This window comes from Urocitellus parryii, chromosome 5 (genome assembly GCF_045843805.1).
Source record: "Urocitellus parryii isolate mUroPar1 chromosome 5, mUroPar1.hap1, whole genome shotgun sequence".
In the NCBI taxonomy this organism is placed as follows: domain Eukaryota; kingdom Metazoa; phylum Chordata; class Mammalia; order Rodentia; family Sciuridae; genus Urocitellus; species Urocitellus parryii.
The window spans coordinates 115,383,195-115,396,025 of record NC_135535.1 but is presented as its reverse complement, the minus strand read 5'-3'; positions in this window follow the sequence as shown (position 1 = coordinate 115,396,025).

Genomic DNA, 12,831 nt, shown 5'->3' with positions numbered 1-12,831 from the left:
AGAAAGTTGAGACTAGTTACCCCACAGTAGTAGGCATTTCTATGATGGTACCACATCTGGTGCTAAGTGGCAGGAGGGCAGAGAGAGGGGAGAACTAGAATAGGGGTTCCCCATTCTTCAGAGTTTGGGCTTCTATGAACTCAGGGGTGTGCTTAGAGGTTACTTCAGGAGAGCCTGGAAAGAAGAGAAATGCGAATTCCTCCACTTTCTTTGAGCATTTTGGGTTCCCTTGCTGTCTCCTTGAGCATTCACTGCAGGGCTTCTTTTGGAGCTGTCTGTGACCCACTGTCACTGTCTGCCTTGCCTGAAGGTGGGGATCCCAGTGGACACTGAAGCCCCAGCCCCAGGGGTTATTAAGATGAGTAATGCTCTCCTTCCCCAGGGACAACTACTACTTTTTTTTTTTTTTTGCCCTTGGGGATTTCTCCTACTTTCTTCCAAGCTCAGCTACCTAATTAAATATATTTTTGGCACATTCCATGTAGTACTTAAATGGGATTTTGCTGGACTTTGAGTCAGAATTTATACAATAAATAAGAAGTGTTAAGTGGTCATCATTAGCAGAATGGCAGCCTGGTGACATGGGAAGAGCGGGTGCAGGGTTCTTGAGATCTGCGTGCCATGTCCTGCTCGACCATTTGCCAAGTCATTTGAATTGAGGCAAGTCAGTGAGGCAAAGTTGCCTAGTTTATCATCCATAAAATTTTCTTCTCTTTCTTTCTTTGGTTTAATTTATCCTCTTTTGTTTTTTTTCTTTGTCTACTTTGGAAGAATTCCTGGGCTGACTCCTCTCTTATACATTCACCATTTTAGCTGAGTTATTCTATTCTACCCATTGATTGAATGTTTACCTACTCATTTATTTTTTTTTAATAAAATGGGGCTCTTTATTTTTCACTTTTGTTTGATGGCTATTCTCTCCTGGTCAATAATTATTACATTACCTTTTGGGGGATATTGCCATTCCTTTGTCTATATTGATTTATTTTATAATATCCATGTTTGAATTTGTAAGCACTTTAAAATATTAAACCTTCTGAGGATTCAATTATATTCTCCCTGAAGTTTTGTTCAGGTTGTATTATTGGCTGTGTCATTTGATGCTAGATTCCAGTATCATTGGATGCAGACTTTTGTTTGTTTCTCAAATGTGGTTCTTTTCTTTTTCAGTCTAGGTTTTCCTAGATGTGTGCTGAGTCTTGGTAATGATTTTGGCATCTTTGTATGAGACCCACTTTTATACTGGGCTCTCATACAAAAATGCCAGAAATTACTACCAAGAAAGCAGTGGCTACTACATCATTTCAGTAATTACTGGGGAGAATCCAGAGATATGTGGCTAGTTGGATATGCCAATAATCAGTCTTTGACTGAGGTCCCCCTGCTCTTCCTGGGTGTTATTAGATACCTAGAGAACTGTCCTATCTCTCTGTTCAAGAAACTTCATGTTCTGTTGGTATGATACAGACCCTGCTGCATCTTATTTGGTAAAGGTAGGGTATGAGAAAAAACTCATTCCTGAGGTTGAACTACAATATCCCCAACACCCATCGTTTTGGCCATCCAGAGTTGCCTGTACTCCCTATATTCATAGTCCCCAAGCTCAGAGCATTACCAGAATCACTGCTACCTCCTGCAGCAGTACTTTGTGGCCAACACTGTGAGTTCTGATTTTGACTTTAATTCCAATTCTATTGGAATTAAACAAGAAGATGCTTGAAGGGAAAACTATCTAGAATTTTTTTAAGAGTAATTTATCCCAATTTAAAGTTCCTCCTCTTTCTTTGAGCATTTTGGGTTCCCTTGCTGTTTCCTTGAGCATTCGCTGCAGGGCTATCTGTGGCCCACTGTCACTGTCTGCCTTGCCTGAAGGTGGGGATCCCAGTGGACAGACATTGAAGCCCCGGCCCCAGGGTTATTAAGATGAGTAATGTTCTCCTTCCCCAGGGACAACTACTATTTTTTTGCCCTTGGGAATTTCTCCTACTTTCTTCCAAGCTCAGCTACCTATTTAAATATATTTTTGGCACATTCCATGTAGTCCTTAAATAGGATTTTGCTGGTCAATAATTATTAAAAGATTATTCTACATGTAAAAGCTTTATTCAAAAAAGCTATAAAATTGTCTGGTTTTACAAGGATAAATGTAAACCATTAAAATTCTCCAATTGGACAAGGTATGCAAGGATTTTTATGTTGTTGGGGTTTTGTTTTTTATGTTAAAACACTGAGAGCAAAATAATCTACTGAAATATAAAGATATAAATTAAAGCTGAATGAGCATGCCACTAATGGAGAAAGGGATATTTTCACAGATCCCGTATTTTCCCCCATCCTGTCTACATTTGATGTCAACCAAAACATCATTGTCCATTTGGTTTTAAAAAACACAATGTACTTGTGCACATACACCAGTTAAAGGAAAGAGGAAGGGGAAAATGAAAGAATAGAGAAAGCTCTACCACGGTAGTCAGGATGTGGTGGGATCAAATTGGTTTTCTAATGGCGAATATATTCTTGGTCTGTAAGAACAGCATTCTGGAGTAAAGCAGCAGGTTCCCTTTTTGGTCAATGCCTCCTGTCTGCTGCTGGAATGTGTCAATTGTATCTTCCCCCTCCATTTCCAACTGCACAACTGTGTCTGTTTCATTGATTGACTGCCAGTCAAATCAGAATCTCATCAGCCTCATGGATAAACCCTGTTGTTCACAGTAGGCTTTCATTAGTTTACTAAATGATGTATCATAGAACCATCCATCTCCACCACCTTCAAGTGAATATAATATAATCAATGTTCTCAGTCTTGATTATTTCTTGGGTTTTTCATAGATCGTGCCAAGCAATGTAGTCTCAGCTGCTGCTTCCCCTACACGGTACCAGGTCCTCACCAAAGGAGCACAAAGCAGCTCTTGGATTTTGATATTTATTGCCAAACTGCTTTCTATAAAGGTTGAATTATTTTCTACCCCCACCAGTACTGTATGTGAATATCCCCTTCTATAGACATTTGTCAACCCTGGGTAATATTTTTTAAATCATCACCAATTTGATAGGTGAAAAACAGTTATTTTGTTGTTTTGATTAATAATGTTAATTATTGGCAGTTAGATTAAATTTTTTTGTATGTTGACTGGTAGGGCACATTTAATTTTTATAAATTAATTGCCTCATGACCCTTGTTAATCTTTCTATTGTTGTAGGGACCCCAAGAAGTTCAATGTTTTGGTCTCATGCTCTTCTTTTAACCTGTGGAAAATAATTTTGGAGTCACAGACACTCATGAAGTTGTTCTTTTATAAGACACTGACATCTGGTCTGCCAGGCATCTCTTAGATGTATTCCTTGCTAACATTGGCTTACAGATGTCTTTGTTCACAACAAAGCCTGTGGAAAGGGACAACCTTATCTGTTGTCCTCCTAGTAAGGAAGAAGTGCTATTAATGTTCTCGCAGTTCCTGAACATAGATTTTGTGCTGTAGGTGCTTTAGTTCCTGCCTACAAAGAACTTGCAGTGTTTTGTTACTTTTTATTGCATTAAAATATTTTAATATTATTTATATTTATAGAAAAAATCCATAAATACAGACTCTTTACAAAAATATAAACATTATCAATAAGGGTAAAGTTTCATTTACTTTCCAGGCAGTCTCCTTACTCTCCCTCCTCTTCTGCTTCTTTCCGATCTAGTCCTGTATTCTTTTTCTGTGTATATATTACATGCATACTATTTTTATGTACTGCATACAGACATATACACAGATACATATATATGTGTGTGTATATATGTATATGTACATATATATGGATAGTTTCTCCGACTTGCTTTTTTCCCTACTTAATATGTTGGAACATATGGAGCTACTGCATTCCTTTAACTGCTGCATAGCAATCCATAGTATAGATATGTTTTAGTTTACTGATCATTTCTTATATAGAGGTACATTTAAGTTATTTCCAATTTTTTTGCTATTCAAACAATGTTTCCGTGAATATTTCTTATATATGTCCCCTTATATGCATTTTGAAATGTTTCTCCAGGTTAGAGACCAAAAAATGGACTTTGCCATGCATATTTAGCTTAACAGAATTTTAAGTAAAGCATTTTTTAACCTTCTGTCCTATTTTGATCTTGATTTCAATCATTATTTTTCCTAATATATTGGTCAGCTCCACTTTGCTGTGACTACTACTGTGATTACCTGAGGTAATCAACTTATAAACAGTAAAGGTTTATTTTGGGTCATGGTTTCAGAGATTTCAGTTCTTGAATTCTTGGCCTTGTTGCTTTGGACTTGTTATGGCATACATATCATAGTGAGCTGGTGAAAGAGTAAGACTGTTTATCTCATGATAGCCAGGAAGGAGAGAGAGAGAGATAAAGAAAGAGGGGGATGCCCTTCAATAGATGAATGGATTAAAAAATGTGGCATTTATACACAATGGAATATTACTCAGCACTAAAAAATAACAAGATCATGGCATTTGCAGGCAAATGGATGGCATTAGAGCAGATTATGCTAAGTGAAGTTAGCCAATGCCTAAAAAACAAATGCTGAATGTCTTCCCTGATATAAGGAGGGTGACTCAAAATGGGATAGGGAGGAAGAGCATGAGAAAAAGACTACCACTAAATAGGGAAGAGAGGTGGGAGGGGAAAAAGAGGGAGAAGGGGAGTTGCACAGAAGATGGAAGGAGAACCTCATTGTTATACAGAATACATATATGATGTTGTAATGAGAAAAAGAAAAAGTGTGTCACTTTAGATTGGATAGAGAGAAAGGATGGGAGAGGAGGGGAGGAGTAGGGAGGATAGGAAGGGCAGCAGAATAGACAATATGATTGATGTATGTACATTCCATGTATTTATTTTATGTCAAAATACATTCTGCTGTCATGTATGACTAAAAAAAATTTTAAAAAAATTAAAAAAAGAAAAAGGGGGAAACTGGGATTCCAATATCCCATTCAAGGACATGCCCCGACCCAATGACCTAACTTCTCTTTATTCTCTCTACAAGGCCCTACCTCCTAAAGGTTCCCACACTTCCCAATACCACTGCAAGCTGGCAAATAAACCAGCTTTGGAAGGACATTTAAGACCCAAACTATAGCACCTAGCTTACAGGATTTTGTTAGTATTTTAATTTCTCTCTCCCTCTCTCTCTTTAAATGCTAAGATTGTTATTTTATACAAACTTTAAATTTCATATATTCCTCACTTTCCTTTTTGCTTCTCTATCTTTTGGAGACCATTTTTCTTCATCCTGGTGGTGTTCTTCTATACATTTCTTTGGTGCTGATATCTAGATGGTGTGCCCTCTTGGTATTTGTAAGGATTCTTATGGTCATTCGTAAAATACAGCAAGCATTATTGGTGAAACAAGTCTAGGTCCACAATTATTTTTCTCAGCACTTCGTTGAATTTATTATTATTATTTGTGGTGCTGAAAATTGAACCCAGGGCCTTTGGCATGCAAGGTGAAAGCTCCACCACTGAGCTATATCCTACGCCCCATCTCTCAGCACTTGGAAGACACCATATTCATATTTTTTGGGCTTCCTTGATGGGGGTAGAGAAGGCTGAAGTCATTCTAAATTTTGTCCTTTGTAGCTGATCTGTACTTTCTCTCGGGATATTTTAAGATTTTTTTTCTTTTTAGTTTTCTACAGAAAATATTGGAAAATAGTATGATGAACTACCATGTACCCATCCTTCAGCTCCTAGTATCAATTAAAGGCCAACCTTATTTTTTCTGTTCCTACCTATACCTTCTCCCTGTCAGGATTATTTTGAATAAAATCTCAGATCTCATATTATTTCATCTCTAAGTATTTTAGTATGCATTTCTAAATGATGCTCTTAAAATTAAAGCATTAAAATTATGGTGGACATATTATAGAGAAGAATAAAAGCTATGTATGAAAGAGATTCCAAAGTTTGTAAAATATATGGAGTTTGAGGCATCTCAGCCAGACCCCTGAGGCTACCAGTTTATTCTTCTGTCTATAGTTAGAAGTACTACAGAGAAGCATTTACTAGCCCAAATTTATAACCCTCCTAATTTCAGGGGCTGAAACATTTCTCCAAAGTCATGAAAGTGAATCGTGGAGGAATTAGTACAAGAATTTCCAATTTAGGACTCTTTCTGTGAACCCATGCTCTTTAATTGGTACCAAGGTCCCCCAAAAGAAGTAGGGAATGGGAATCAGGGGTTTGGAGAAAGAGGAGCTGATTGATATTTCAGGTGTTTAGCAAAGAAAAATTTGACCTCACCTTTCAAAACCATGATAGCTCCAATAATCAACAGATACACCTGTTTTTATTTTCAATACCCAAATGTTTTAATCTTTCTATATAAAATTTATGTGCATTATATGATGAAAGATTGCATGATGCCAGTGTAAAATGAAAACAGAAAAATATGAAAAGCTGGGCATGGTGGCACATAACCTGTAATCCCACCAACTCAGGAAACTGATGCAGGAGGTTCCAAGTTTGAGGCCTGCATCCATGCTTTAGTGAGACCCTACCTCAAAATAAAAAATTTAAAAAGCTGGGGATGTGGCTCAGCGGTAGTGCCTTCCTGGGTTCAGTCTCCAGTATGGGGAAAAAAAAAAGAAATAGTATAACAAAAGGTATATGTAAAACAAATGACAACATACTGGATTTTTCTTTTTTTATTATGAAACTATTAAACTATGCAGATTTATGGAATATGGTATAGTAATTCAACACATCTGTGATGAATAGTGTAATCATTTCCATCTCTTCAAACATTTTTTCACAATTTTTGGTTAACAAGTAATAATTATACATATTTATGGGAATACACTTTGATAGTTCCTTAAATGTATACACTATGTACTGATAAATCAGGGCAATTTGCATTTACATCTCCTTATCATAACTTAGTGCTTGGACCCTTGTGCTCCTCTCTTCTAGTTCTCCATAAAATTATAATAGGCCGTTGTGAGCTACAGCCTCCCACTGTGCTGTGGAGCACCAGAACTCACTCCTCCATTATAACCTCTCTCTGTCATCCCCCTTCCTGTGCCCTACCTAGCCTCTAGCTGTCCCTTCAGGAAGTCACACCAATTTCTGGGAATGCTAGCATAAAGGGCTTCCGGTTGTTTTATATTATTATGCATTTAGAAAAGTTAAGAATCATCTAGCCCAATTCCCCATTAAAAAAAAAAAAAAAAAAAAAGGAGAAACCAGGGAGATGAAGGGATGTGTCTTGTCCTAATTTGAAAATGAGCCCTCTAAAAATGATACTGCCGTTTATCTATCGGGGATGTTCTGCTTCCTCACATGTTGAAGTTTGAACATTACAGAAGCATGCTGAGGCAAGCATATAAAGTAGGGTTTATTTAAAAAGGGGAAACATAGACTTCTCTCAGGAGGGAGAAGGGGGACATAGCTGGTGTCCTGGTATCCCAAGAAGCAAGGCGTTCTGCCCTCTTCCCCATATCTTTCTCCTTCCCGCGGAGGTGACTAGGCATTTGACTAGGCCTAGGAAATGCTAGGTGAGATGGCCAAAAGGTGAGAAACAGGTGGGCTGAAGGTGGAAGGGCAGGTTGGAGCAGTCAAGGGCTCATTAATTAATAAGCTTCCTGCAGGGAGGGGCAATTCCTGGGACAGGTTACCTTAGCAACAGGTTGGAGCAGGGGCAGGTTCTTGATAAGAGTGGAGGAAGGGCCCTGAAGGAGTTAACATTTCAATCCCTCAGGGAACTGTCTGCAATTTGGTAGACTCACTCAAAATTGGCCTCCTTCATCTGATCTGACTCGATTTACCTGTCTATACTGACTGCCTAACTCTGGCTTCAAAAACAGGGTTGGGTCCCAGCTTCCTCCACCTCTGCAGGGCGGTGCCCAGCACCGAGTAGGAACAATTCCAAGGAACTTCATCACCAGAGCTCTTTCACTTACACTCATTCATCTTCTGAGGCTGAAGATGCCACACAACTCTGTGGAAGTGGCAGGGTTCCTCCGCTTTAGAGGCAAAATAACGAAACTCCAGTCATGCTATGAGCTGACAAAAGCAGGGACCAGAATGCAGGATTCTCAAGTGCAGCGCCTCGATCCTGGGATGTTTGGTAAGTGGTAAAATAGAAGCCAGTTTAATCAAATCAACCACTGCCGAGAGCCTGGTACATTTGGCGTTAATGGGTAGAGGCTCAACCAAACACCCGGTACCTATCGGAAAAGTTGAGAGAGGCAGGCACTGAACCACCACCACAGCCTCCAAATATGGGAACGCTAGTCCAGCCAAGCACCAGAAAAAAATTCCGGCGCTCCTGCAGCTGCGCAAGCGCCATGCCACAAACCCACGCCTCCAGATCTCGGCGTCCTGGGCACGCGCACACTCAGGAGTGTGCAGGCGCAGAGGCGCGGGGGCGTAGTAACACGGCCAGCTCCGCTCCCAGCGGGCGTTGATCAAGACCCAGCAGGGAGGCGATTCAAATTCAGCAACTGGCCTTTGTGATTTGTCGCCCGCCTAGCCTAGTGACACAGCCTTGCTGTGAAGGTGAGCGTAAAGTTGCATGGTGACAGACTGAGAACGAGAAGAAAGGAGTGGAGAAAGGGTCACCGTGGAGAGAAGTTAGTGTGGAGCTGTGTGCAGTAATGGGTCTTCTATCTGGGCGGGGGCTCGGGAAACGATCCGGAAGCGGAGGAGGTGGAGCCAGTGATTGATAGGCGAGAAACCAATGCGAGGGTACCGGGAAGGTAAGGGAGGCGCACATTTAGTTCAGTTGTCGGGGTGGGTAGGGATAATGATAATAGCTAGCACGTGTTTAATTTGGTGCAGCTGTACTGCTTTTCATAGTTTATGGTCGCTAACTGTAAGTGTGCGCTATTACCTCTTTTTCTGTGAGGAAAGTGAGGCTTAATTAATTTAAGCAAAGGTAGGGCTGGGATCCCAAACTTTGCAATGTGACCCAGAGCCTATGCTGTAGGGCTTTGCTCTACTGCCCATTCGGGACTCGGAGTGGAGCAGGGTCCAACAAAGAGGGCTGGGATGAATGCAATTGACGAATTGTGGGTGAACGTGTTATAAAAGTCGAAGTGAATACTAACAGATAGCTGGCTAGATCCCACCTAGTGTGAGAACCCTGAGGATGGAGAGGGGAGGGGACAAAAGGCCAGAGCAAGGTGAGAATGTGGACCATGCCATCTCTCCAGCAGTGGGAGCTTTGCAGCTCTGTGGCATGATGTAGTTTTGTTAACAGCAGGTGCAGACAAGCTTTTCTCTCCTGGCTGTGGTGTTTTGCAGGTGTGTGAAGTTAAAGCATTTAGGAGCACAACAATAGTATGGAATAATATAGTACATGAAACATGGTTCAGGCTGCATTAAAAAAATATCATAGACTGGGTGGCTTAGACAACATTTCTTTTTCTCCCCACCCCCTTTTGAACTCAGAGACACCCTATCACTGAGCCACATCTATAGCCGTTTTTATTTTGACACACGGTCTCCTTAGTTGCTGAGGTTAACTTCGAACCTTTGATCCTCCTGCCTCTGCCTCTTCCTGAGTCATTGGGCCTCCAGTGCCCCCCATTTTTTTTTTAAATTCTAATTAGTTACAGTTGACAACAGAATGCATTTTGATTCATTGTACCAAATGGAGCACACCTTTTTCATTTCTCTGGTTATACATGAAATAGAGTCACATGATTTGTGCAATCATACATATACTTCGGGTAATGATGTCCATTTCATTCCACCATCTTTCTCACCCCAAAATTTATTTTCTACAGGCCTGGAGTCCAAGGTGGATTTGTTGGCTAGTACCTAGTGAGGGCTCTTCCAGCTTGCATTAGAGCAACCTTCTTGCTGCATCCTTACTTGGTGAAGAGAGATGACACTTTTTTCTCTCTTTCTGAGGCCTCTTGTCCTACCAGATTGGGACCCTATCCTTTGGATTTTATTTAACCTTAATTACCTCCTAAAAATCTTGTCTCCAAATGCAATCCCATTGAGGGTTAGGCCTTCAATACATGAATTTGGTGGTGGTGGAGACAGTTTAGTCTGTAGCAATAGTTTATACTCAGTAAATAATGAGTGATCATTGAAGACTGGAAGAAGTGAACACAGTCAGAAATAATGTGTACTTGAAGTGCTTTCACGAATCTTAACCTCACTTAATAAGCATTAGATGTGCCTGCTTATTGTATGTCTTAGCACTGGGAGAACTTGGGTGGCAGTTCATGGTTGTACCCCACACAGCCCACCTGAAAGGTCTGAAAAAGTGATAACGGATGTCCTCAGTAGTGCTTAGTGAATCCATTATTCTCAGATTTATCTAAACTGTTCTTTAACTGTGATTAACCTGTGCTGGTCTGGAATAATGAGATCCATAATTACCACCCACAAGGAAGTGAAATAATGATCAATTTTGTTCTGTATTGTTTCATGCTGTCATTCTAAAGTTTGGTAACCTAGTCTTTCTTTTTCATCCTGCTTATCTGGGTGGGAGGAGAAGTTAGGAAATACAAAGCTCAAGGACTTGAGGTGTGGCAGAAAGGGTTGGCTGCCGAGTTAACCATGTGCTGAGTTGAACTTGAGCAGGTCATTTAATTCTGAGTGCCAGTTTCTTGTCTATAAAATAGAGCCAAGGAAAGTACTTAATATAGTAGGTTGTCATGAGGTTATATGAAAATCGTTTTAAGCCCTTAAAGCAGTAGCCCTTGGACTAGATATTCAAGTTATGGGACTTCTCTATTTATACTTCTGATGAACATAAACCAGTCCCCATGTCTAACTGGCTGTTTGTTTATTCATCACAATTTTATTGAATTCCTGCAAGCTGAAGCCCCTCATTTTGAGTCCTGTGGGAAGGGAAGAACAAAATAGACAAGGTTCCTCTTGAGTAGCTTATATTCCAGTGGGGAAGAACAGTAAATAAAATAAGTTCAGATAATACTAAAAGCTGAAGAAATTAAATACAAGGTAATGTGATAAAAGAGCTACTTAAAATAAGGCAGCAGCTGGGCATGGTAGTGAACACCTATAATCCCAGAGACATGGGAGGCTGAGGCAGGAGCAGGTTCAAAGCCAGCCTCAGCAACTTGGCAAGGCCCCAAGTAACTTAGCAAAATCCTGTCTCAAAATAAAATATAAAAAAGGGCTGGGGATGTGGCTCAGTGGTTCAGTGCTCCTGGGTTCAATCCCTGGTACCAAAACAAAAACAACAACAACAAAAAAACAACAGCATATGTTTGAGGGGTGGGTGGTGGCGGGTGTAGTATGGTCAAACAGGGAGAGCAAGTGAGCTGAGTTCTAAACATTGACTCACCATTCTCAGGCAGAGGAAATGGTAATTAGAAAGCCCAAGCTGATTGGGTCAGGTTTTCTCTTGGGATTTAGAACTAAGAAACATAAAAAGATGAGAGTTGAAACTAAAGGTAGAGGGGAGCTGAAGAGACCTTGCATTGGCTAAAGTTTTGGGGAAGCAGAAACTGCAAGGAAGCTGAGGAAGACAGACTGTGGCTCCATCTGACATCTGAGTGGGGTAGCGGTAGGTAGTCCATGGTGTTTACCTGTTGGTGAGGTTCCTAGAGCTGTCTTAAAATACTAGTTCATCTGCAAGAAGTCCTATCTGCCAACAAATGGCTTCTGCTCCTGGTTTTCCCAGATAGTCTCAATTCTTAATCTCTCAATATGTGTTTTTCAGTGAATCTCCCTTTTGCTTATGCTAGTTATTTGTTGTAGCCATTGTTGAAGCAGAGCCATATAGACCTGCATTCAGATCTCTGGTTTTCCTATTAACTGTTTATTTATAAGTTATTTACTTTTTTCTTTTTCTTTTTTGGTGGTGCTACAGATTAAACCCAGAGCCTTTTGCAAGCTAGGCAAGAACTCAACCTCTGAGCTACACCCACACCAACAGTTATTTAATTTCTGTAAGCATTAGTGTCTAATAAGTGTACGCTTATAGTCTTGTACAGATTAAATGAGATAATAAAAGTTAAAGGGCTTGTGGAGTATTTAACACATGGCTCAAAATTTGTTAGCTACATTTCTACTCCTTTCCTTTATGTTTTAATGAATTTTCAATTGCATATCTCCCTTTGTTTCTGAACTTTCCTGATTTTTGCTTTGGTTGTTTTGTTTTTGACTCACCCCTTTTGTAGTAATCTCTACATGAGGGTAGTCATTTTAACTGCCCTAAACTGTAATGAAGAACATCTTGGCAACTACCTTTCCTCTCATAGATAGATTGACACTATCACTGTTTTTACTGAGGCCAGTGTAGTAAAGATGTGTTTTATACTTATTAATAGAAGAGAAAGTCCTTCCAGATATCTTAGAGAAGTGACATCCATAAAGAGAGGTATGAAAACGGGGTGGAAGAGTCATTTCTCCAAATGGCAATCAAAGGAAAAAAGGATATTTAAAAGCTGTCTCAGAGGAAAATTAGTTTGAGGAGAACAAAGATGAAATAAATATGGAGCAGAGAAGTTTCTTGAAAACCTTGGCTTGTCAAGGAAAGACAAATGTTGTGGTCTTAGTGTTGGGAAGATGGTCCAACTAGAGCTCGGTGGCAATTAAGAGAGCTCTTCTGGTCTGGAACCAAACAGCAAACATTTATTTCTTGAGGCCAGAAACAGTAGTAGGGAGCAGATCTGGTTTGTACTAGAAATGGAGGCTAGGATGAAATAAGCACATGCAAGCTATCTGTAAAATAGGGCTGTGTATGTTCACTGTGCCTTCTAAACAAGCTGAACTGATAATTCTTTGCTTTGTGCCATGGTTTTATAGGCCTTCACAACAGAGGGAGAGCAGCTTTGGCATGCCAGTACTGCGTGGCAGAGGTGTGGGAGAAG